Source organism: Aethalodelphis obliquidens, unplaced genomic scaffold, assembly GCF_003676395.1.
Source record: "Aethalodelphis obliquidens isolate GAN/ISIS:26980383/991018 unplaced genomic scaffold, ASM367639v1 scaffold9, whole genome shotgun sequence".
Taxonomy (NCBI): domain Eukaryota; kingdom Metazoa; phylum Chordata; class Mammalia; order Artiodactyla; family Delphinidae; genus Aethalodelphis; species Aethalodelphis obliquidens.
Window position 1 is genome coordinate 49802584 of NW_020837953.1, and position 25342 is coordinate 49827925.

General features: G+C 55.1%; 1 protein-coding gene across 1 annotated transcript in view; it reads right to left on the reverse strand.

Moving 5' to 3' along the window:
- The window catches only part of AJAP1 (adherens junctions associated protein 1), a 64235-nt gene that overhangs the window by 35522 nt on the left and 3371 nt on the right, over positions 1-25342 (reverse strand). The window lies entirely within an intron of this gene.

Sequence of the window (25342 nt, forward strand, 5' to 3'; positions counted from 1 at the left end):
TGGAGCCACATTTCAGGACCCCCGAGTCACATTCTGGAGGCAACTATGGAACTAGTATGGGGTCTCCGGGCACATGGGACCTGAGGGGCATCTCCCAGAACAGGCCAGCACACGGATCTACCCTTTCAGGTAACTGGAAACTAGAATATGGCCCAGAGGGACAGTCGTCTTTCCCATCACTGCCTCTCACCTTTTGTTTGTTTTTTCCTACAAGGATGCAGTTACCAAAGGAAACAACTCAGGTGGGAATGGCCTTTGAAGTCCAGGGCTTTTAGAAAAGAGTAAAAGTATTGTCCCTGGCTGTGCTTTGACTGGCGATGGGTCACAGTGTGCCCCGTTACGCCTTATGTTGATTCCAATGGCAGGAACTTTTTTTCTTGTCTGCTTCTGTGTGAACATATGCAGGGAGAGGCTTGGGGAGGAACTGCAAAAGGTGATAGGCTTTTAGATTGAGTTATTTATTTTACTTTGCATTTTGAAACAATTTCAAACTTAGAGGAAAGGCTGCGAGGACAGGACAGATACCTATGTGCCTTGTGCCCAGAGGCCCCAGCCAGCTTTGCTGATGGTCCCGGCACGATCCGGTCCTGGACCACACACCCCGTTTGGTTTTGGCTTGCGTCTCGTCTCCTTCAGTTGGGAACAATTTCTCAGTCTTTCCTAGACTTTTGCGACCTTGGCATTTTGGAAGCTAACAGAAAGATCAGGCATTTTGTAGCATGTGATTTTGATTCGCCCGACGTCTCCTCCTGAGTTGCAGATCTGGCGGGGGGGTGGGTCAGGGGGAATCACAAAGTGAGGCTGTGTGCTCCGTGACTCCTACATGCCAGAGCAGAAGTTGCACGTGTCCCCTCCCTGGTGGGGCAACTAGGACCACTGGGCCTAGACGGTGTCCGCCAAGCATCTTCATTTCAAAGTTACGTCTCCCCCTTTGTGAAAATAAGCATTTTCTGGGAGACAATTTGAGATGGAAAGTCCCATTGTTCTCCCAACTTCTACCCACCCTTTTTATGGTCCGTCGATGTTTCTTGCCTGTATTAATTATTACTGTGAAGGTGACAATTGTTTAATTCTGTCATTCCTTCTGCCTTTATTAGGTGGCATCCTACCGTCAAGAAGAGGGGTCTCCTCTCTTAATTTCTTTATCCACTCAGTCACCCCTACTTTATTCAACTGGTTATGCCATCATTTCTTATTTTGTACCCAACATTGTTGCAGATTCGGTCAGTGGAAGCCCCTTCAAGCTGGCTTCTCCATCTTTCAGACACATCCCTGTAGCTCTCTGGGCACTTCCTTACTCTCTGGCACAAGGTGTTCCAGGCCTGACTTGTCCCTTCCCTGCCCCAGCCCTGGAATCAGCCATCTCTTCCAGGAGCCCTTGCCCTTCAATAGAGAATTCAGGCCAGGGTCTTGCTGCTCCTGGGGCCCCTTAGTTGGGGAGTCAAGAAACATCTTCATGATCACGGGGGAAACCATGAGTTTGCACCAACCCCTCCACAGTGGGTTGAATAGCGCCCCCCATTCCTATCTACCCAGAACCTCAGAATGCGACCTTATTTGGAATAGTGTCTTTGAAGATGTGATTAAGTTAAGATGAGGTCATACTGGGAAGGGGTGGGGGCCCTACATTCAGTGACTGGTGTCCTTATAAGAAGGGGACATACAGACACACATGAGGAGATAACGCCAAGGGAAGACAGGGGCAGAGATTGGAGGGATGTGGCCACAAGCCAAGGAACAGTGGGAGCCCCCAGAGCCTGGACAAAGCCAAGAAAGATCATCCCCCAGAACCTCTGGGGGAGCTCAGCCCTGCTGACACCTTGATCGCAGACTTCTGGCCTCCAGAACTGGGAGAGAATGAACGTCCCCTGTTTTAAGCCCCTGTCCCAGTCTGTGGCACTTTGTTGCAGAATCCCCAGAAAACCAACACACCCTCCAAATGCAACCCACACCTTCAGATCATCCTCACTTTACCCCTTTCCTTATCTGTGCCTCCTCTTCCCCAGGAGAAACTGGGCTCCCAGCACATGCTTGCCTGTCTACTTAGCTCCATCCCGTGCAGGAGGCCATCTCTCAACCCCGCCAGTCACTGCCCTGCTCTGACATCCCCTTGAATGGCCTCAGCCATGTGCATTGGCAGAAGGACTTCCCTTTATTTGTGGTTGTAGAGTCTGACGGCAACTCTGCGGTTAGAACCTCCAGAAAGCCCTTCTGTTTCCCATGCTTCCGACGAAGGTCGGGGCCAGAAGCAGGACACCCTTGTCCTCACCCTGTATGAAGCCGTCAGGTTTTGTTTTTTTTTTTTTAATTTTTAAAAAGTTGTGATAAAAATACACATAACAAAATTTATCTTCACCCTCTTTAGGCGCACAGCTCAGTGGCATTAAGCACATTCATGCTGTTGTGCAACCATCCATCACCAGAATTTTCTTATCTTCTCAAACTAAAACTCTGTCGCCATTAAACACTGACTCCCCACCTCTCTCCCCCAGCCCCCGGCCCCCACCCTTCTATTCTCTGTCTCTATGAGTTCAATGACTCTAGGGAAGCCGCGTAAGTGGAATCGCACACGATTCGTCTTCTTGGGACTGGCTTATTTCACTGAGCGCAGTGTCCGCAGGGTTCATCCGTATTGTAGCAGGCGTCCTTCTTTTTATGAGGCTGAACAATATTCCACTGCACAGAGGGACCACCTTGTTTATCTGGTCATCCATCCATGGCCACTTGAGTTGCTTTTACTTTTCGACTGCTGTGAATCACACTGCTGTGGACATGGGTGGACAAATAGGTCTTTGAGTCCCTGCTTTCAATTCTTTGGGATCTCTGCCCCATCAGATCCTGTTCACCTTCCAAGCTGAAGGGATCTGTGCTCTGCATGGGGACGCCCACGCTGGCGGAGGGTCTGCATTAGGGGATCCCTACGCCCCAGTAGATATCCAGGTGCCAAGGACGCAGGAAGAGATGCTGGACTCTGGTGGGGAGGCAGAAGGAAATGTACCTTTGACCAAATACACAACTCAGAGTCAGAGACGAGCGCCGCCGCGAGCCTCCGTGCTGTGAGGAGCAGAAGTCACGTGTACAGAAGAGGCTGCTGCCTCCCTCCCCATCCTTAGATGGCTTTCTTCTTTTAAAAATATGCTCTGAGGGTCATTTCTGTGCAGTGAGAGAACACGGAAAATACCAACAACTCGTGTGAAATACCAGCCAAGATGACTCAGTAAGAAAAAATAAAATGCAAATTGATCTCTGCCTCTTGGGAACTGATTTAAGAATCTGCTCAAAATCAAATTAACTTTTTGACTTATTTCCCCAGAAAGCTCAGGAGGCAGCAATGAGACCTCAGGTGAACACCCACCCGGGAAACACAGGGGTGTCGGGTGATGGAGTCACCTGCTCTCCAGGGCCTGTCACCTGGCTGTCGTGTGTACGGAGGGGAGGGGCTGTGCCGGGATGGACCGGTTCCCCAAAGCTGGCAGGACCCAAGCCCGTGGCCAAGCAAGATCCATTTGCTTGACGGGCACCTCGGCTGGTCCCCTGTGTCATTCAGCTCCCGGTGTGTACCAGCAGTCTCAGGCTGGTGATGATGGAGAATCTGTCCAGCCACAGGGTTTTCGTGCAGGTCCTACCCATCTTCGCTTCCCCTGCATCCCTGCACCGGCACCCCGACCTGGCCTCCTGATCCGGCGTCTCTCCTGAACACAGCAGCCAGAGTAAACCATGAGAACAGAAGTTGGATCTCGTCGCTCTAACCCTCCAGAGCTCCTCCTGGTCTCCGGATCCCGGGGAAGTGCTGCCTGTGGTCTGAACGTCCTGCTCTTCCCCTCCGTCCTGCACACTCTGCCCCCCTCCCCAGGCACTGGCTCTTCCACCTCTCCGAGGACCCCGTGCTGGTCCCATGCAGCCCCCAGGGCTCGCCCCTTCCACTTCTGCCTGGCGACCCCTAACCACTGCACCCCTCCCCAGCCACACTGACCCCCTATCGGAAGGACATTCTTCTTCTGTAAACCTAGCCTCGGTGTCCGGTGTCCTGCATGCTCACCGTGGTTTGCAATCATGCATTTGGGTGAATTCCTGTATAATCCCCCTTCCCGCCTAAGGAGAGCAGGGCCCCACCTCTCCAGGGCCCGCCACCAGGCTTGTGCATAGTAGGTCCACAAGATCTGATTCTTGGTGAATAAAGTCTGTGCTCCCTGTTGGCTTTGACCTTCTTCTACTCCGGGGCAGATGTCCTGGCTCCAGGCCATCCTAAGTATGACGCTGCAGTGATTCTAGGACCCTGGTGTTGGGTCTAACTGCACCTCTGATAGACGACAAGGAGAGAAACACCACTTTTAGGGGGAAGGAGTAAAATCTGTCCTCAGTACTGGGTGAAACCAGAGCTAGGAGCTCTTGTGTCCTCAGGCGGGCTCCCTGCACATAGCAGGGGTCTAACCAGCTCTTGGGACGCGGGTTCTGGGTTACCCCCAAACACACACGGCACCCCCGACCTCGAGTTCACGGCTTCCTCTTTTGGCCTCTGGGGAGAATTATATTGAGGTGGCTGGCATTTCTTTCCTTCTTCCCAAGCCCAGGAAAATGGGCTTCGGGGGGCCGGGACCCAGCAGCCTGGACCTGACTCCATGCGACAAGCTGACAGCCACGTTGGCAACAGTGTAAAGAGAGAACAAAGCGCCCGCCCCTGCCAGGTCCAGGTCATCATCAATACTTGCAATTTATGGGCTTGGCCAGGGCGCTGGGCAGAGGCCAGGAGCAGGCAGGCCTCCCGCCTTACCCCAACCTGTGGCTCTGCCTTCCAGCCCCTCCCTGCCGGTGCCTGGGCTCCGACCAGAGACCCGGGGGCCCACGTGCTCCATCCACTTCCCGGCGGTAACTACAGGCTGCTAAGGGACAGGCGCCTCTCAAGAAGCAGCTCAGACCATCCCCACTTTGCAACGATGCAAAAACGGGTAATAACCCCATTTTCCCAACACCTGCACCACTTGGGCCTACCTGGCCTATCCCTTCCTTCCCAGGATGCTGGATCAAGCGAGGCTCCCGCCCGACAAGGGCCTGCAAACGAGCCCTCACAGGACAAACCACCCAGGCCTTGCTCCACACCCAGGACCTCTGGGACACCTGTGTCCCCGCAGAGACCTAGGCGGATCCCACCTGAGCTCTGCACCCCAAATTCAGAGGGGCTCCCCCGCCTGCACCCCCAGTGCACACGGCTAGGGGGCAGAGGGCTGAGCGACAGGGGCGCGCTCTTCATTAAAAAAATCCTCTAGGAGATCGATTTTTAAAAAATTGACTGGAGGAGGGAAGAATAAATTCGGAGTTTGGGATTGACATGTACACACTACTGTATATATAATAGATAACCAACGAGGACCTACTGTATAGCACAGGGACGTCTACTCGATATTTTGCACTAACCCATAAGGAAAAAGAATACATATATATGTATTTGCTATACACTTGAAACTAACACGAGATTGTAAATCAACTATTCTTCAATAAAAAATATTTTAAAACAGGGCAAAAAAATCCTGTTCGTTTACTTATTTGATAGATACTGTGGAGCTCGGTGGGTGCAATTACTCTCGATATGTTATATAGGGTGAGAAAAGAAAGCGCTTATCAGGGCTCTGCTCGGAAGGGGCTGGGGGCTCACTGGGGAGGGAGGGCCTCGTTCCAGTCTTCTTTTGCAGTAATTTCTGCAGCACAACAGGGAAGGCGACCTGAGCACAGAGGGAAGGAAGAGATTACTTCTGGCCACACGGGATTAGAGAGAGATTTGTGGGAGGGGAGTGTTTGGGGCCAGTGGCTCTGGAACAGGGCAAGTACCGGAAGCAGAGGTAAGGCCCTGGGAAGGAGAAGGGTCCCTAGAGGCCATGTGCGGAGGTGACCACAGCCTTGAGCCCGGTTAGGGAGCATGGACTTTTCTCGTATACGGTGAGGAGCCATTGATGATTCCTGAGCAGGGGAGTGGCAACGTCAGATCTGGCCGCTGCGTGCAGACTGTGAGATGTATGGAATAAACCCCCTTATAGTTCCTCCCGTGTGCCAGGCGTGTTCTGAGCACTTTCCAAGTATTAACTCCTGTCGTCCTCACAACACCATGAAGCAGGCATTTTTTGTATCCCAGTTTCACAGGTGAGAAAGGTGAGGCACAGAGCAGTCAGGCATTAGAACAAGGACGCAGCAGAGCTGGTTTTCAGACTTGAGGAGGCTTGGCCCTCTTCTCCTAAGTTCTGGTTCCCTAGATTGGCTGGGGGTGGCCAGGGCAGAAGACAGAGAATCAGGGCCTTTAGGAAACAGATCAGGCAGAGCCAGCCACTGACCCAGAGGCACTGGGCGGCCGGCCCCCCAGCACTACACGCCTGCCTTGGAGCACCTCCCGGGCCGTCTGCAGGCAGGGTGTTTGGCGGGCGACAGACTCCTCTAAGGCAGAGCCCCAACCCTGGGTCCCCAGCCAGGACCCTGCGTGCCTTACCCCATCCCTTCTGGGAATCGCCCATCCCCCTCTCCCAGAAGTGACAGTCAGGACGGGAGACAGGCTGTCATCTAGTCTGAAGTGATTTGAGCCCAGACTGCTCCTCTTGGCTTCTCCATCTAGCAGTAAGGACCCCTGGGTCCCACCGGAGGCCTGGGGGGGAGCCCCACATCCACTGACCAGCTGAGCTCCCTTCACCCGCCCAGTGAAGACAGGCAGCAGCTCAGACAGCACATGTGGACAAGCCGACTTGTGACGGGGACACAGAGGGAGGTGGGGAGGTGCGCTTGAGGGCCCTGGGGACAGAGGACGCCCCTGGACCTTGGAACCTGCGCAGAAGGAGGTGAGAAAGTTGACCCCTTCCCCACCCCACCCCCACCTCTGGCTCCTCCTCAGGGCTGCCTCCTTCCTTCCTCCCAAGAACGCCCACCGAGAGCTCATGCACTGTATGGGGCGTCACCCCTGTGGGTCCCTCTGTCCAGTGGGACGTGAACTGAGATCACATGACAGCAGGGCTGTCGTTCGTTCATTGCCCAAGGACGTCGGGCTGGGTCCCCAGGCAGCTGGGGAAAGGGATGGTGTTTCCCAAAGCTGATGCAGGGGTGTTGCTATGTCGGGGTGCGGGGGCTTTCCTGCCCCTCTCATGCACCTTTAGACCCTTCCCTCCCTTTCCTCAGATGCTCTAACTGCCTTTGCTGGGACCTCCCAGGGCCTGCACCTCCTGGGGAAGCAGCAGAAGCTGCATTTGGGCTGCAGAGTGGGCAGCTGAGAAGGGGCTTCCCAAGAACGTCGGAATAGGTCAGGAGGAGGGGAAAGGCCAGGGCCCCACGAGGGGGGATGGCGGGGAGGAAGGCTTAGCCAGGCTTGGCCAAGGGATGGCTGACTCCATACGTGTGCGTGCTCAAAGGTCCAGGGTGCTGGGAACAGCAGGCCTTTGGGGCCAAGCAGTCTGCGACTGTCACAGACTCCTTGATTTCTTTTAGTCTCTATTTCCTAATCTGTGCGATAGACTCCAAAGAGTTGTTGAGAAGATTGAAGGAGATAAAGCCCGGGGTAGTGCAGTGCATTACAATAACATCCCTAAAGCCTAGAATCCTGACTCCATCCCTTATAGGCTGTGTGACCTTGGGCAAGTCACTTAACCTCTCTGTGCTTCTGTTTTGCCACTGCCGAATAAGGAGCAGAGGAGTGTCTGTCTCCCAGAACTGCTGTGCCTCTTACAAGATTGAATTCAAGCCAAGCACTTAGAACCTGGCTCTTGGTGGGTATGAGATACATCTAATTATTAAGAGTGAAGGCAGGAGTTGCAAATTGACTCCCTTCCTTCATTTCCTGGGGCTCAACTCATGTGTTGCTTTCTTCTAAGGAGGTGCAGCATCCCAGCTGGCACCTTTCTTCCTCCCCCGCCAGAACAAGTGCCTGGGGTTCAGGAGGTTTGCGGGTCTGTACATGGATTTTCATGGTCATGGTTGAAAGGGCCTTTTGCAAATTGCTCCCGTTTTTCCCTGGGCTGAGCCCAGTCGACACTTGGACCTGATGGGTTATAAATGCAGCTAACTGGAGCACTGGCAAGGCCCGGCTCGTGCGGCCCAGCCCTCGCGTGAACAGCTCCGTTCGGCTCTCCCCCCGTCTCCTTTGATCCACACTTTGTAAGGGCATCTTGCCCTAGAATTATGAGCACAGAAATCAGAGCAAGAATCTTCCGCCTTCTATTTCTGGCTCTGACACAGACGATGGCGTGTGGGCAGATCACAACACCAGAATCTTCTCTGGCATCTGGGAAATAGTACAAGTCACAGTGGCCTTGTCCGGCCCTTGCCCTGCCACCAATGGGGGCTGGGGGAGGCTCATCCCGGACCACTGTGGGGCAGCTCAGGACACCCTGGAACTTCCCCACAGGTCATGCCCAGTGGATTTCCTGTGCTTGGGAACCGGATTAGCTCTCCTTGCTCCGTTCTTCCGGAACAATGCGAACAGGCTTCTCGGAACAGGGAAGGCAGCTGCTCAGTTGTACTTGGTTCCCACTGGACTAGTCACGTGCTTCATGAGGACGGGGGCAGAGACTATTCCGACAACTATAAAGGCCCCATAGCACAGAGCCAGGCACTCGATATATTCTGGTTGGTTGAATGAATGATTTATTGAATGAAAGAACGAGCAAATGGGATTCGCCTGGGCATTTTCTCCCTACTGGTTGACCCGCTTCTACACCCAAGGTCTGGAGACGGTGGTTCTCAGGGCAGCTGGGACCTTGGGCAAGCGCAGACCCACATCTCCCCAGTGGAGGCAGTCCGAAGGGCGCATTTCATGTCCGTAAAAAAATAACTCAAGTGAAAACCCTGAGCCAAGCCCCGTGGGGCCCTGCTGCCTCCCAAGGGCCTCCTGAGAACGCAGGGGAGATGATGACGGCACACTGTAACTCACCCAGAGTTCCAGCATCCGTTACCCACGTGCCGAGGGAGGCCTGGCACAGAGGTCACCCCATTTTACATGTGTGCACACAGAGGCCCAGGGCCCCGGGCCCACCCCAGGTCCTGCAGGGGCCAGTGAGCTATCTCAGTCCTGGGCTGCTTCTACGAAGCTGCTCTATACCTGCTGGCATCGGGCACCGTGGGGCACCCGGGGTGGGGGTGATGCTCTTGTTTATAGAAAGTTCTAGCATCGATGAGGCTGTCTGTAATTCGCTGAGGCAGAGCGTAATTCGGAGTGGCCTCCTCGAGGACCTCCAGCCATGCATGGCACAATGTCCTGGGCTCCAGGACTCAGGTGACAGCCGGTGGACCAGAGCACCGGCGGAAGCAGAACTGCCAGGCAGGGAAGCTTCCCTCCAGCATCTGTGTGCTACTCCTCCCCCCCACCTCCTCCTGGGAGGCTGGGCCTTGCCCAGATCGGCCAGGTGCCACCCTAGCAGGGTCCTAAGATGAGACGGCATAGGGTCCCCTGGACCTGCACAGCCTCTTTGGTACACTCTGACCCCAAGGGTCCTACATCACCATGCAGCCCCCTTCCTCAGCCTCTCTGGGGAAGAGGGGGACACAGCTGTCCCCAAACCTGTGTGTTAAGGGCCCTCTGAGCAGAGGTTCTGGCTGAAGGGCTTGTCCTTGTACCCTGGGAGGCTGTGGAAATGCACCTCATTGGCCCCGAGAGGGAAGGCAAGCTCACATCGCTCCCTCCCAGTGGGGCCTTTCTCCCTAGAGGGCACGTCCCACGGCCATCCCAAGGCTCTGGGGGCTCCCTCTCTGTTACTTTCACAGCTGAGATTAGGAGGGGATGCCTTCGCCTCCAGGGAGGGGTCTTGGAGGATGGGCAGCGTGGAGGGGATGCTGCTGGCGATGGACATCCCAGACCCCTTCATGGTGAATGCAGAGAACCCTGGCCCCCTAGGATGGATCGGACCCAAGAAAAAGTGGGGAGCAGGGCACCATCCCAGAGCCTGGCTTCGGCTTCTCTCTAGAAGCTGCCAGCCTAAGATGCTACCGTGTGAGCACCTCTGCCTTTGTCCCAGGGCGGCCGGGAGCCTGTGGAAGCTGGTCTTTCTGGAAATCCATGCCAACAGCACCCCGTGTCAGAGTGAGCTTGCCCCCTGGGCCTCCATATGCCACCAGCCAAGCTTTGGGGTCACAGTCCCTTAAACCACCTGCTTCTTCCTCCTTCTCAAGCTGACCTGAAAAGATGACTGGCTGACCAGGCCCACGGCCCCTCGGTCTGCCTGCCCTGCCCTGTACTTTTCTTTTCCTTTCCTTCAGCTTTACTGAGGTATCATTGACAAATTTAAATATATTTAAAGTGTACAACAAGATGCTTCGATATCCTGTACTTTTCTTAGCTCTCGGAGGGCACTTAAAATGCCAAGATGAGGCTGCAGCTCTTCCCTGGAGATGACATCTTGAAAGACTCTGAGCAAATGTCAGCTCTTCCAGTTACTTCAAAACACAACAATAAAATGTTCTCATGGTAAAAGCATCTGCAATCTCCTTTAAATTTCGGAAGCTGAATCCATGAGTGAGACTAAGAAGAGATACCCAAGGGAGAAGGACATACTTTCTCCTTGGAGGAAAAGGAGGGGTGCAGGCAAAGTTTGATCCAGCCAGGGAGGGGACGTGACCTGCTCAAGGACCAAGCGTCAGAGCGGGGCTGGAGTGTCTGTTCTTCTCTGTGCAACTCTGGATGCCCAGCTCCACCCTGCCCCTGACAGGTGCTCCAGAAATCCTTGTTGCTTCAGGAGGATGGGGCTGCCTCCATCTGGCAGGTGTGGGCTCAGCACCGCAGGACAGAAAGGGCTGGTGATTTCCTCCTGCGGAGATGCGTCCTCCCCTCTGGCTCTGGCCTGAAAAGCGGGCCTCAGGCTCTGTGGTGCCACCTGCAGCTGCAGAACGGGGAGGCCCCGCATCATTTCTGCTGTCTGGACCAGCGGGAAACACGCACACCTTCCGGGAACTGACATATCCAGCAGGGGAAACAGCGGCTGGTGTTTTTGCTTGTCTTTAAAAATGTGTAAGAATGAGACGAGATCAAGAGGAAGTTAAGCGTTTTCCCATCATCCAGCTTCTTCTCTAGGTGAGCTGCAGATTAATCCCAGCTTCTGGAACAGCCGTGCCAAGCTCACTGCCTAGAATTCTCTTTCAGTGTCTTCTAGGCTTGTTCTTCCCCCAAAGCCAAAGTCAACAACAAAAGCAACCTCTACAAGAACCTCTGCCCTAAACACGCTGCAGACATGTCTCTCTTCCTCCCTGTTCCTCCTCTGATAGGACGCTAAATAATCCACGTGTGGTCGAGGAAAACTTCCAGAAACTTCTGTTCTCAGGGATGAAGAGCCCCTTCCCTCCGCAGCCATCTTACCAAACACTCCCTCCTCAAGGATTTGCTCTCATAGGGCTACACAGACAGGAGAGAGGAGCTGTATTCGGTTGACAATGGGGGGCAGAAAGCAGGGGGTACTTTTATGGGTTGAACTTTGTGCCCCCACGAAAGATGCTGAAGGTCTAACCCTGAGAACCTGGGAACGTGACCTTATTTGGAAAAAGGGTCTTTGCAGATGTAATCAAATTAAAGATCTCAAGATGAGATCCTCCTGGATTATCTGGGTGGGCCCTAAACCCAATGACAAGCATTTTGAGTGGACTTGTGTCCCTCACAAAAGCTATGTTGGAGTCCTAACCCGCAGGACCTCAGAACGTTCCCTTATTTGGAAACAGGACTTTTCAGGGGTGATCAAGTTAAAGTAATGCCCAGCCCTCATGCTCCAGCTGGACCACCCAAGTGCCCCAGTGAGCGTAGTGACACCCATGGGGACACAGACCCTGTCGAGGGTTCCTCCCGCTCTGACTGGCTCCCTTGACACAAGAAAATGGAGATCTCGTCAGTGTTGAGGTCAGGAGCCAGGCCATTTACTCATTCACTGGAGGTGCTGTTTACACGTGGGAAGCCGAGATGGCTGAGTGTATTAATTAAGGATCCGTCTCTAGTGTTGATGCATAATTCATTTCAATGATTTTCTTCCCCAGGACACAAAAGAACAACGGGCTCCAAGCTGGCCAGGTCAAGAGGGGCCGGAGACTGGGGGCAGCACCCTTGGGTTCCGCAGGCCCCACCACCATCAGGGGCTGATGCGGAGATTGACGGGGGTCCTCAGGACAGAGGCGACAGGCCCAGCGAGGCTGGTTCTGATGACAGAGAGACCACAGGACAGTGGGCTGGGGGAGGAGAGGGTCCCGGGCCCAAGGTGGAGAGGAAAACTCCATGAGGAGATATGGCCCAAGATGGACGTTTCCAGGAAAGTTGCTTCTGTAGCAGAGCTGGCGCTAAAATCCGTGCTTCAGGGGAGTTGAGTGAGTTCACTGGGATGGGGGCTCAGTCTCACGGCCACGAGGAAGTGACGCCTGGAATGAGCTGCATGTGGGCCCGCCCCTAGTCGCGCCTCCAGACGAGCACCTGGCCCGGGTGTAGGAGGTAACCAGGAGCCTCAGAGCAGTTAGACCTCTGCTCCCAGCTTGACACCTCTGGAGCCCAGAGCCCATGAGACCCCAAGCAGAGGACCCAGTGAAGGACCCACAGAAACTGACAAGTAGGTGGTGTTAAGCCCCTGAACTTGCAGACTTTGTTACACAGCACAGCTGACTATTACAGCCTGGAAACTGGGATGCCTGTAAGTGGGTTTGTACGAGTGAGTGCATAAACAAATGACCATCAGGGGGATGGGTCCAGGTGGGCCGTCAGACATGAGGCCCATCCTTCCATGGCCAGTGGTGCCCTTGCCTTAGCCCATTCAGAGAGAAACATCAAGCCCCTGGAAAGTTCCATCTTGGGCCACATCTCCTCATGGAGATTTCCTCTCCACCTTGTGCCCCGGACCCACTCCTCCCCCAGGAAACTCCTGAGGGACCGGACCCCAGGAGGCCTCCTCTCCCCCCACCACCCTCCCAGCTGCCAGGTTCTTAACTCAGGAGCAGAGAGGTGCCTGTCCACCTTGGGGGGATGGACAGGGATTTTAAGTGTCTCGATGGTGATCAAGATTCCAAGGATAAACTGCAGATGGGAAGAACTGATATCTGGGGATCTGGCCAGAAGGACGGTGGGCACGAGACTTCAGGATATTCCAGGAATGTAAAGCCTCCCTGCCCGCCTCCACCTGCTCCAGGTGGGGCTCTGCCTTGCATGGCGCCCACCCCATGGAAGCTCATGGCAGTGGCAGAGGGTAGACCAGAGTGTGTTCATTGCCTGGATGCTTCGGTTTTCCTAATAATGGACTGGAGGCACCAGCCCGTCCTCAGCTGCCTGCCGAGAAACCAGAGGAGCTGAGATGCTGCTGGCCTTGCATCTGGCCGCCCTCGACGGCTCACTGGCTCCTGAGCCTCTGGAAACAGTGCCCAGTCTGATATCCATGGATGTGTCAGCCGTCCACTGGCCAGAAGTGCACCCCAGGCTTGCCAAGCAGGCAGCTGACCACTGACCACTGTTTTGAATGCAGCATCAGCCCTGGGCCTGGGGTCCACACACCCTGAATGTCCACCCAAGTACGGGGACAGAATGTGATTTCCCATAAAGCCTGGGCCTCAGAGGGAAGAGTGAGGGACTCGTTTCTGAGTCTGGGTCTGAGTCTCAGCCAGGAGCAGGGCCAGTCCTGGTGTGGATTAGAGAAGACTGCTAAAAGGTGCACTCCAGATGGCCATTCTGGGGCTGGCAGGGCCTCCAGCCTCGGGCAAGACTCTCACGGAGGAGAAACTGACCCTTACGCCTGGAAGGGGCTGACGTTTTCATGGGCTTCGAGGTGGAAGGCAGCAGAAAGAGCCCGGGATGTTCTGTGAACTTGGTGATGTTTTCCCAAGAACTGGTTTGACTGGGCAGGTGGAGGCTGCAAGGCCCTGGTAGAGGGGATGCAGGAGTTGGTATAGGGTGGCAGCTGGGATGTACTCTTCCACGTCTGCTGACCCACAACCTAACCGGGTGAGGACACTGAGGTTACCTCACCAGGTGAGGGGCCACAGGTGGGGTCCGGGTCATTGCCAATGTCAGTGTGGACAGAAGCTGGCTTGCACATGTGGGGGTAGTTCTCCCATGGCTGCTGTTGGAACTTAGAGAAACCTGCTCCAAACCTGCTCTTGACCAGGACTCCCACATCCTCCCCACCTCCCTGCACGGGCTCCAGCCCTCTGCCCCGCTTCTGCTCTTCCCACACTCAGCCTCACTCCTGCCACGCGGCCTCCGCACTTGCCCCTGGAAGGCTCGGGCCCACATCTCCTACCCTCCAGACACCTCCCTCCCACCAGCTCACGTGCCCCACCTCCATCCGGGCTGATCTCTCTGTGCACCTGCCCACCGTCTGTCCACGCCTGAGGGGGCAGAGCCTCCTCTTCACGCCCCTCAGGGCCACTTCCCACTCGCGCTGGCGCAGGTTCTCAAGTTAAAAGGGGGGGTGTCCATCATTGGGGAAAGCAGGGCTTCCTAGACCTGCCTTCCCCTCATCACCTCCGCTCTCTCTACCGAAGTCCAACTAATCCGCCCTCTCCACTGAGCACGGACGTTGGCCTCCAGCCACCAAGGCCAGCCCCTCGTCCTTTAAGGACTTTGCCTCCACAGTATCTCTGTTCTCTCCCCACCGTGAGTTTTCATTCTCTGCCGGACCATTCGCGCGGGCAGGCAGTATGCCCGAACGCTCCCTCATCACAAACAGCAAAACAAGACAGCAAAGTCCTGCGTCACCTCTGTGGTCCTCTCCCCTCCGCTCTCCCCCTTCCCTCGCAGCCCGGACTGCGCAAAGTCTCCAGCTCCACCCTCCGCCTCTGCTTGTTCACCGCCCGCCCCCATCCGCTCCACCGGGGCATCTTCTCACCAAGCCTCCAGCAGTCCACCCCTGACACAGGACAAGGGTGACGCTCCCTTGGTTCTCACCTCCCTGGCCTCCCAGGAGCTCTGACACTGGACCACATTCTCCTCTCCCTCTCTCTCCTTCTCTCCCTCCTCCCTCCCCCTCCCCCTTCCTCCTCCCTCCCTCCTCCCCCTTTCTCCTTCCTCCCCTCCCCCTCCCTCTCCCCCTCCCCCTTCCTCCTCCCTCCCCTCCCCCTTCCTCCTCCCTCTCCCCGCCTCCAGGCTTCCACTTACCACCGTCCTGCCCCCCTCCCCCCCACCTCCTCCTCTTCCTCACACTTCCTGGACTCCCCAGGGCCCTGTGTCCATCCCCGTCTCACGCGATCCACACTCCTTCCAGGTGATCCCGACCCCCCGCACCCGGACATCAGAGGGCTTTGAGTCTCCGCCCCAGGCCAGACCTTCCCCAGCTGCAAACTCACAAGCCCAGAAATCCGCAGACGTCCCCACCCGGACAGCACACACGGCAGCTTAACCTCGACACGGCTAAAGCGGCCGACATTCTTTTCCAATCTGTGCCCGCCCACGCTGCCTCGTCTCAGTCAAAGGCACCACTTTCAGTTGAAGACACGAGTTGCTCAGACCCAACACTTGGAGGCCTTCCAGGTTGTTCTCTCTCTTCACTTCCCCGTCCGATTCTTCAGTAAGTCCACCCACCGCCAGCCTCCCCTCTCCACTGGGCTGCCTCCATCACCCGCACTCCTGTCCTTCCCCTACGGTTGCCCTCCAGGAGCTTCTGAGGGACTACGGCACTCTGTTCACCCCACTACACTCAGGATAAAACCCAGAGCCCTTACGGTCGCCCCCAAGCACCTCGCAACCTTGCCCCAGCCACCACTCTGACCTCCCCGACTCCAATTCGTATGACCCGCCCACCAGAGCCCTTCTGTCACTCATCACATCACACGGTTTCCTTTGCCTACACCTTCCATTTCCCCGCCATTCCCTCCTTCTCATCATTCGGGTCCTTGGGTGGGGAGGCCTGCCTCCCCGGCCACACTCACCCACCCACCTCATGTGCATCCTCCTCGCACACGTTCGTACATGGGGTTTCCTTATTTGTGTTTTTACATGTGTCTGTCTGCTGCCCCTGGAGGGGACAAAGACCGTGTGTGTGCTGTCTTCTGATGTCACTGCAGAGCCTGGAACATAGTAGGTGCTCAGTAAACACTTGAACTGAATGAACAAGTGAGTGAATGATGATCTACAGGGATGAGGCCACTGGGACCTCAAGCATTTTGATCTCTGACTTGTCTGTGAAGCTCAGTTTATACAAAAGGAAACTTGCTCCAAGCCCCAGTGGCTCCCAGGGCCTCTGGGCAGCTCTGGCCTCGTGGGGGAGGGTCAGTGAGGGTTGGGCTAACGCTCTCCCCCCGCAGGCCTGCCTACCTCTCCAGCAATGCCAGGACTGGGGGCAGATGAAAAAATCTGCAATTTTCCCTGCCTCTGCAGGAGAAAATCCCCAGGCACTGCCAACCCCAGCCAGAGCTAATGAAAGCTCCTCCCACTGTAGTGGGTTCAATGGCAGACCCCCCCCCCCCAAGATAGCCATGTCCTAATCCCTGGAACCTGTCAATATGACCTTATTTAGAAAAAGGACCTTTGCAGATGTAATTACATTAAGGGTCTCAATATGAGACTATCCTGGATTATCAGGGTGGACCCTAAATACAATGACGGGTGTCCTTATAAGGAGAGACACAGACACAGAAGGAATAAGCCATCTGAGGACAAGGCCGAGATTAGAGGGATGCGGCAACAAGCCAAGGACACCAGAGTGCCCAGCAGCTGGAAGAGGCAGGAAGGATGCTCTCCTAGAGCCTGTGGAGGGAGCCCAGCCCCGCCCACACCTTCATTTTGGTCCTCTGGCCTCTGGAACTGGGAGAGAATGACCTTCTGTGGTTTTAAGCCCTCCAGTTTGGGGTGCTTTGTTGCTGCAGCCCCAGGACACTCACACACAGAAGAAGGCTTCTGTGTGCGGCACGCAGGTGAGGGCGAGGCCCAGGGAGGCCTAGGACTGCAGCCGGGATTCTCGGGGGGCAGGGGCATCTTGGAATGTGGGGACACATTTGGTTGTCACGATGACTGGCATCAGCTGAGTAAGGCTGCGATGTCACCTGCCCTGCAGTGCGGCGGACAGACGTGCTCCCCCAGAGACGGCCCTCTGTCCTGTGTGACTGCGAACGTCCTGCCACACATTCAGGCACATTCTGAATGCTCTGAGCCCGGAGACCCTCCTTCGCCTCTACGTACAGACCCAGAGTATTCTTTACATGATTTTAAGGAGCACCGAAGTTTCCCAGAATGCAACCACCATGCGCATCAAAAGGAAGCTGTATTATTTTTGTCCCCAAGGTTGCAGAGAGCTGCTCACCATTTCAGAAAGTCACGTGCCCTCAAGGCCCAGAAGACACCCGTCTCAGCTCGTGTTGGCATCATGTTCCTGGTGATGCCCCAGGGCCGGGGAGGAGGGTGCCTTTGACCACCTCCTTACGCGTCCCAGTGAAGATGTGCACAGACCAGCCTTTATCATAAGTAACCTTCCTCTGTGTTGGCTCTAAATCACACGCAGGGCACCACTCGAGTGTTTAGAACCCCTGCTTTCGGCGGCTGTATTTTCTATGAAAAGGTAGGCGCGTTGGAAGTGAGTTAAGGGAGCATTTGCAAATGTGTATTCGGAACTCGGGCCGTGCGTCTGGATGGTCAGGGGGCCTGCCCTAGAGCCCCGGCCTTCTCCTGCTCTGAGGCACCCCCCTCCCAGCCCAGCTTTCTCCAGCTGCCTCTGTCCTCCGGGGGGCCCCTCCCACCCCGCCCCCACAGAGGATGCTGGCGCCCTCCTTCATGCTGATGGGGGATAGAGAAGAGGACCCAGGTGTGCGTCTCTCAGGGGCTCTGCCCTCGGCCCAAGGACACACCCGTGGAGTCCTGGCCAGGGCCCTAGCTGCTGGCCTTTCTGGGCAGTGTGTGAAAGCACACCGTGTTTTCACATCTGACCCTTCCACGCCCCCGGCCTAGGCTTTGCTGGTGGAGACCCCCCGCTCCGGGAGCTTCTTGAAGGCCCAAGAGGACAGGGAAGGTTCTTTCATCACTGGACCTCACACATGGCCCAGACAGTGCAAGCCAATAAGACAATCGGCTTCCTCTCGGACTTAGGACCCCTGTCCCCACCTCACTCAGGATGTCCTGAAGCTTCAGGCAACAGGGGTGTGTGGTGGGGAGGGTCCCCCCGGAGTCATGGAAAGGGCCCTGGCCTGGGGGTGAGGAGAGCTGGGTGGGGGTCCATCTGCCCCCCGACTCCCGATGGCTGAGCCTCCCTCAGCATCAGCACCACCCCCTGCCCCCCAGGCCAGTTTTGAGAACGTGGAGAGTGAAGCCGAGCTGGGAGCTTGGCAAGTCCTTCCTGGGCTACTTATTGGGGGAGGGTTGTGTTCCAGGAGCGTCTGGAGAGAAGCAGGCTGTCCTCGTGCAAAGGATGCTCCAGCTCATGACCTCCCCTTGGTGTGACGCCCCCAAAACACACACGGGGCTGCCGATGTGGCTCGTTAGGGGGTGCTGCTGGGTCTCCGGGGTAGGTCTGATTGCTGAAATCCTTCCAGGGCAGAGAAGGGTCACAGAAGAGCTAGAACAATTCTGGCTGGGTGCCTGCACATCCTCATCCTAATACCTTTGGGGAGCATTTGAAGGACACAAAATAAGTAGCACGTTCCCAGCGCTGGCGCCATTCCGACCCCCAAGGTAGCCACAAGCGGAGGTGGACTCCATCATCAGCTCTGCCCCGGCACTGCCGCAAGCTCTGCGCTCCACCGGGGTCGACACGGTCAAGTCTCAGGACGGCCTTGCGAGGTGGAAAGCATTTCCCAGTTGTGCAGGCAGGGAAGCCGGGACTCCCCGAGGCCACGTGCATAGTCGAGGACATGCCACTGGCCCGCAGGCGGGCCTCCAGGGCCTGGGGCAGGTCCCGTCAAGGCAGGGGCTCTCCCCACCAGCCCCAGCTTTGTCCCCCACACAGCTCCCCGGACAGACTCGGCATCCCTGCTGCCAAAGGCAACTTCTGGAAAGGGAAGCCGCATCCTCTATTATCACTGATCCTCACCTCCTAACCACAGACTTCAGGGCAGAGAGTCGCTGAGCCCCACCGAAAGCAAAGACCAGAGGTCTGGTCTTTCTTCCTGTCTGAGCGTGTGGCACGTCCATCACCCGGCAGTCGGGGCTGAGTCTCCGGAACTGGGCAGGGAGCTCTGGGGAGCCCTGACCTTCACTGGGAACCTACCTGCTGCAGAGGTGACGGCACTGTTTCCTCCTCAGGTATAATCACTTGGGCTCTTTCATGTTAGTCACTGTAACCCAGGACCACTCCTGGGCAGGGGCGGGGGACAGAACGGGTGACGTCTCACCCCAAACAGAGGCTCTGAAACCCCATTGCCAGCAACCACCCTGATGACCCCAGAGCCTGCCTGTGCCCGGGAACTGCTGGGCCCACTGCCTGGCCCCCCGACTGGCAGGCAGGCTGTTGACGCTGTAAGCGGGGAATGCCAAAGCTCTCCAGGGCTCTCCTTTCACTGATGACAAAACAGGAGGGAAACAGCACCAAGGCCGTTCTTCCGGTGCTCCGCAGAAGGTCACATGCCTCTCACGTTGCTGTATCAGTTCAGAGCTGGACCAGGGACCCCAAGGGTTTTCTCTTCCAGATCCTGTTCTAGAGGTGAGAACACAGTCTCGGGGTCCCCCCCGCCGCCGGGCTGCCTCTACCAGGCAGGCCTCTGGGCTTCCAGCAGCGCTGGCCTCCCTGGCCTCTGCCCCTGTTCACCCTCCCCGTCCATCAGGACCCTCCTCGTTCGCCCCTCCTCCCCCATCTGTGTTTCCAGAATAACACCTGAGCCATTATGGCCTACGTGGTGTTTGTGACACTTCCTCTCACGCCCTTAACTGTCATCTGTCTATTGTGCCCTTCCCTGTCTGGCTTTCCCAAAGAGATTTTTAAGCTCCTTGTAAAGAGGGCACAGGGATGGGTTTTCCTGGCCCCTCCCCGCCCCAAGGTGCAGCATTTAATGTCAACTAAGGAGTGGATGGTTCGCTGTGCAGTCGATCAGAAGCCAGAAACTCTGAGACCAGTTCTCTTAACAGAGTCAAATAAAAATTCTAAAAAGGATGTTCTGTCTAATATTTAATTTCAACACTTAAAATCATTCCCTGTGAGTGGATGAAACCATATACCACCGTATATCAAAAGCATCTGTGAACGCGGTTCCCGTGGAGGGGAGATGCATCCTGCAGGGGTGTGTCTCCTGCAGCCTCCCAGGCCCTGGATCACGGGCAGCCCCACCGGCACCCTTAGAGGACACTGGTTTCCAGATTGAGGAGGCATCAATTCAGGTCTCTTCCGGCATCTTCCGAGGGCCTGGGGAGGACCACAGCCCAGGGTGGGTGGAGGGTCACCGCTCACAGGTAGAAAGCACAGGAGGATGGCCACCATGGTTTGGGATAAGAATTAAAGAAACTTCCCGATCCCCGAAGTGCTCTTAGAAGGGGAATGAGGCCCTGAGGGAAACAAAGAGCTTAAGAAGCACTAAATGCAGTACGTTGGAGCAGGAAGCATGTGAAGGGAATACAAGGAAGCCGGTGATGGAGTCGTCTCCAGGAGAATCCGAGGCCGGCTTTAATGAGTCAGCCCATTTACCCACTTGGTGTGAACACAGCTTTGCTCAGCAAAGGCAGGGGAGCGCTCAGGGAGGCTGGACAGGTCCCGGCGCCGTCAGCAGACACACACGATCCCGCCTGTGGCCAGGACGGGTCACCCTCCAGAACCAGAGCTGGCAGGACAAGCCATACCACACCTATACGGGAAGTCCCGGTGAAGACCCCGAAGACCAGCCTCGCCGTCTGCAGCGTTTAGGATGTTGAGGAAAAGCTCCACAAGCTCACTTGTTCGTTGATGCTCTTGTCCCAATTAAGCCACTCGAAATTGTGAAGTTCGTGAGTCATTGCTTCAAATATCTTTAAATTAAGGACGGATTCATTTCCCTGGCAGCAAACACCCAGCAAGTTAATTAAAAGGGGCTCAGCATTTAAACCGCCACCGCAGCTTTAAACAGAAGGGGAGGAACGTGTCTCTCTCCGTTACGTGTCTGCTTCTCTCTCCCTTCCCCTCCGATCCCGGCATTTAGAAACTACTCCATCACCATGGGACTTGATCCCAAGGTCTCCCCGCTTCCAGTTCAGGTCATCTGACCAGCAGGGTGAGAGGAGACAACACCAGCCCGTCCCACCAAGAGGACACTGAAGGCCTCCTGGTGACAAGGACAAAGGAACCTGGAAATCATCCTTGGAAACGCGTGAGTGGATTCCAGTGTAAAAATTACCAGACAGAACTGGGAGGACATCTGAGCCATCGCATCCTTGAGCTGCTGGGTGTCACAGATCTGTGACTGATCCAGATGGGGACACATCTCGAATGACAATGGGGACCTGGGCCCTCCTGGGCAGTGCACCTTCCCGGAGTTGTGAACACAGGCAGGTGGGGAAAGCGTCAGATGTGTCTGTGTAGGCAGGAGCCGGGGGACAGCAGGCAGGGTCGAGGAACGTCAGGTCTGGGAAATCTTTACTGAGCGCTAACTGCAGGCCAAACGCCCAGGAGATCCCGCAGGGGGCAAACGCGGGGACTGAAACCGGCTGGCTTAAACTGCCCACAGCTCCCTTGACGAGGTTTAAGATTAAAGCCCAGGAAATGACTTTCCGTTTTTCCGTTTTTCTCCTGGGAGACACTGTAATTCTAGACTCAGAATACAACCAGCAAGAGAGCTGTCACTGGAGAGCAGTGCTTCACTGTGGTGAGCCCTCTTTTCCGGACCTCAGGTGAAGTGCTGACCGTCTGGCGCTCAGCCTCTGCCAGCACCGTGTGAGGCTGCAGCTCAATGCCTTGGTGAACCTGAGCCGGGTGATCTTCCACCCCAAGCAGTTCCTGGCTAAGCATCAACTACACCTCCGCTCGGAGCACCAAGGTCAGGGGTGAGAGTGTGGGACCTCATCAGATGACGTCACCATGGAGCAGTAAGCCGGTGACAGCAAATCATCACAAGGACAATAATCATCATTGTCATCACCATCACCACCATCACCAGTACCACCAGCACCATCATCTCCATCATAATTACCACCATCTACACCATCTCCATCAAAACCATCATCATCACCATCACCCGCATCATCACCAGCATCATCATCACCATCACCAGCATCATCATCACCATCATCATCACCATCATCATCACCATCACCAGCACCATCATCTCCAACATCACCACCATCACCATCACCACCATTATTTCCATCATCATCATCATCATCTCTATCATCATCACCACCACCATCATCATTATCGTATTAGCAGCAGCAAACATGTCCTGAGGAACTATGACGTGCCAGGCACTGAGCACCTGGTATGTACTATCTCACTGAATCTTTACAACATTATGAGATTTTTAATTCTGTAATTCCCACTGAGGCACAGAGATAAGAAGGAAGCTGCCCCAGTTCACGCAGCTAATACAAATGAAGCTAGGAATTGGCAGGCAGGCTGTGGCACTCTCAACTACCACACTAAAACTAGGAGAGATTTCCCAACCACTGTACGTGGAGCGTGACTCCTGCTCCACGTCAGATGGGCCCTTAGGCAATTCCAGCAGCTTTTCCATATAATGTTAGCTCCTGACAGATTTCAGAGTGCCCCAAATCACCAGCCACCTGCCCTTTCTACACCCACCAATGCCTGTGCTATGGACAGACAGGAATGTTTAGACATTCCCCTTCTAAACGTTTCTCTACAGAAGCAAAAATAAAACAACTTCCCAAATCTGATTCCAAAGACACTTCTTTGACCATAGAATTGACTTATCAAATTCTTCATATCACTTCCTAAAGCCTTCATTCCAGACTTTGGGGCACCCCCCAGCTGTGAGTGGGCAAATCTGGGCCTGTTTGTCCTTGACGCCTGTAACCCTCTCCTCAGAGTCACTCTTGCTGGGTATAAAAACATCTGGCGCGGATAGAGGATTCTTAGTTGCCAGGCACCGTGTTTTGTACTTGGGGTTGATTTACTGAGACTTCACAGCAACCATTTAGGAGAAATATTTCTAAACTTTCGTAAATGAAGAAAATGTAGCCAACAGAGAAGAGAACTTTCCCAGGGTCAGCCAGCTACATGCAGCAGAGCCCAGATTCACATGCAGATCTGCAGCCTGGAAGCACGTACCGCTCACCGTGGTGCGCAAGGCCCCCCAGACCACAGCTCTGGGATCCCCAAGACCACCCTTGCTGCCTTAAATCCTGTCGGAGAAGGGTGAGTAGTAGTCATACTCCAACGAGTTGGGGGGCCTAGGTCTACATCTGCTAACTAGGGGGATCTGCAGGACCCCTGCCTGGGCTCTCAATGCCCTGGGGCTTGGATCGCTTATGTAGGACCAGCTGAGCTTTGATGAGCCCGGTTAGGGGAATCAGCATTTCCTCTCTTTCCCTGCCTTGAACTCGAAGCTGAGGACCACTGGCTGCCCCTACTCAGCATCCAGCATCACTTCCCAGAATGAACATTTCTCTGCATTAGAAACAAACACACATACTTTCCCCCTTTTAAGTTTGTTGTGCTAAACAAATTAATGTAGCAGCAGATTATATCATGAAGAACCATAAATCTTTTCCAAGATAAGCATCTGTCAAGCTGGATTAGCAATATCCAATGTTCTATGAATTAATTTGCTAAGCCTTCTAATGCTACCCCGGGCATTTACCTTTAGTAATAACAAATGTAATTTGGAAGAAATGGGAACTCGTTTTCTCATCCATGTCTATGTAGTAAGTGACGTAGGCACAGGAGATGACAATAAATGAACACACCACTAAATTCTATTATGATGATGGCTTGCGAGTTTATCGAGGTAAAAACGAATGCTTTGTAAGCTGCTCTTGGGCGCCTGGCACGGAGAAGATGAATGGCAGGGTCTGTGTATCTCTAGACCCCAGAAGGGGGCTATGTGGAAGACAGCTGAGGCACAGCCCCGCAGACCCTCTCCCGTGACACCCCCAAGCTCACAGCCTCCGTCCCTCCAGCCCGGCGCCCGGCCCCTGGCGTTGAGGTGGAGCTTGGCTTTGCTTCCACAGATATGTTGCTCTCAAGGGAAGAATCGCGCAGAATAAAAAACCGCAGTTCTCTTACCCAGGTGAAGGAAGGAAGTAGGTCATGGAACAAAGGCCACCCACTCCCTGGAAACCTGTCCAACTACTGACCATACCCTGCCTGTCGGCCGGGATACAGAATGTGGTGCGCACACGGAGTGCAAGGGACAGCATGGCAACCTGGCTGCGGAGGGACCCTGACGAGCAGTTCTCTCTGTCCTCCGGGTTCTGTAGAGGATCCGTGTCAGGTCCAAACCCTGAGGAAGTGGAGAAGCAAGCCGGGGGTGGAGGAGGCTGCATGGTGCCCCCACCCCTTTGGGCTCATGTCCTGGAACTTGCATCCTGTTTTGCAAGTCAGCAAATACCGCTGCTAGTCTAGGATGTGCAGGCACGGACACAATCTGTAAACCTGGGAGTCATGGTGGGGTGTGGGGCTATGGCTTGTTCACAGAAGCCAAGGATGCTGGCAGTGGGTGGGAACATGGGGGTCCAGGATTCTGGCTGTCCCCTGGCCGGCCTGAAGCTGGGTACATGCAGGGGGCCTACCAGCGAAGGGACAAGCTTTGGCCTGGGAGATTTTCAAGGGCTACTCCTTCCGAAGCAATTGGAGGAGTTACAGGAGGAGAAGGAACAACAAAACGACGTTGCAGCAAGATATTCCAAAGCCAAGAAATGCTAGTTGTCTACACACACCTAGCATAACACGGGCAGGAGAACCAAAGCCATCTGTCAGATCTCCATCCTCCAAACACCTCCTAACCCATCTTCAGGGACAAGACACCCCCCACCTGAGTCAGTGCGCAAAGCCTCAGCTAACACCACAGGAAGCTCCTCCTGCTACACGGCCTCCGGCTCTCCCGCTGTTTAAGGTAATTGCTAATTCTAGGCCAGTCTGACAGTTGCCCCTCCTTAGGGCCATATCCTTGAGGGTTTTTGAAGACACCACATACCCTGTCTCTATCAGCAGATGTGCCCACACCTAACTCCCAGGCTGGCCCAGGAGCTGAAGTTTTGCCATTCAGGAAGATGTTTCCCTGTGTCCGGTGGGGCTCAGACACCCCTACACGGGCAGGGGTGGGTACAGTGCCCACTTCAGGGCCACCTCTAGGGAGAGACCCTCTCCCTGCTCCCTTCCAGCAGCTAGAAGAGCCTGGCTCTTCCTCGCAGAGCACAACCCAGATTTGTCAGGACATATACACGTGCAAGTTCACAGACACACAGCGCCCCATCTTCCCGTGAGGGGCTATGGCTTTAGGTTCCCTGCTGGGAAATGAAGAGTCTCACAAAACGGCATCACCCAGGCACAACTCAGCATCCCTCCTAAGCCACACCCCCCAAAAA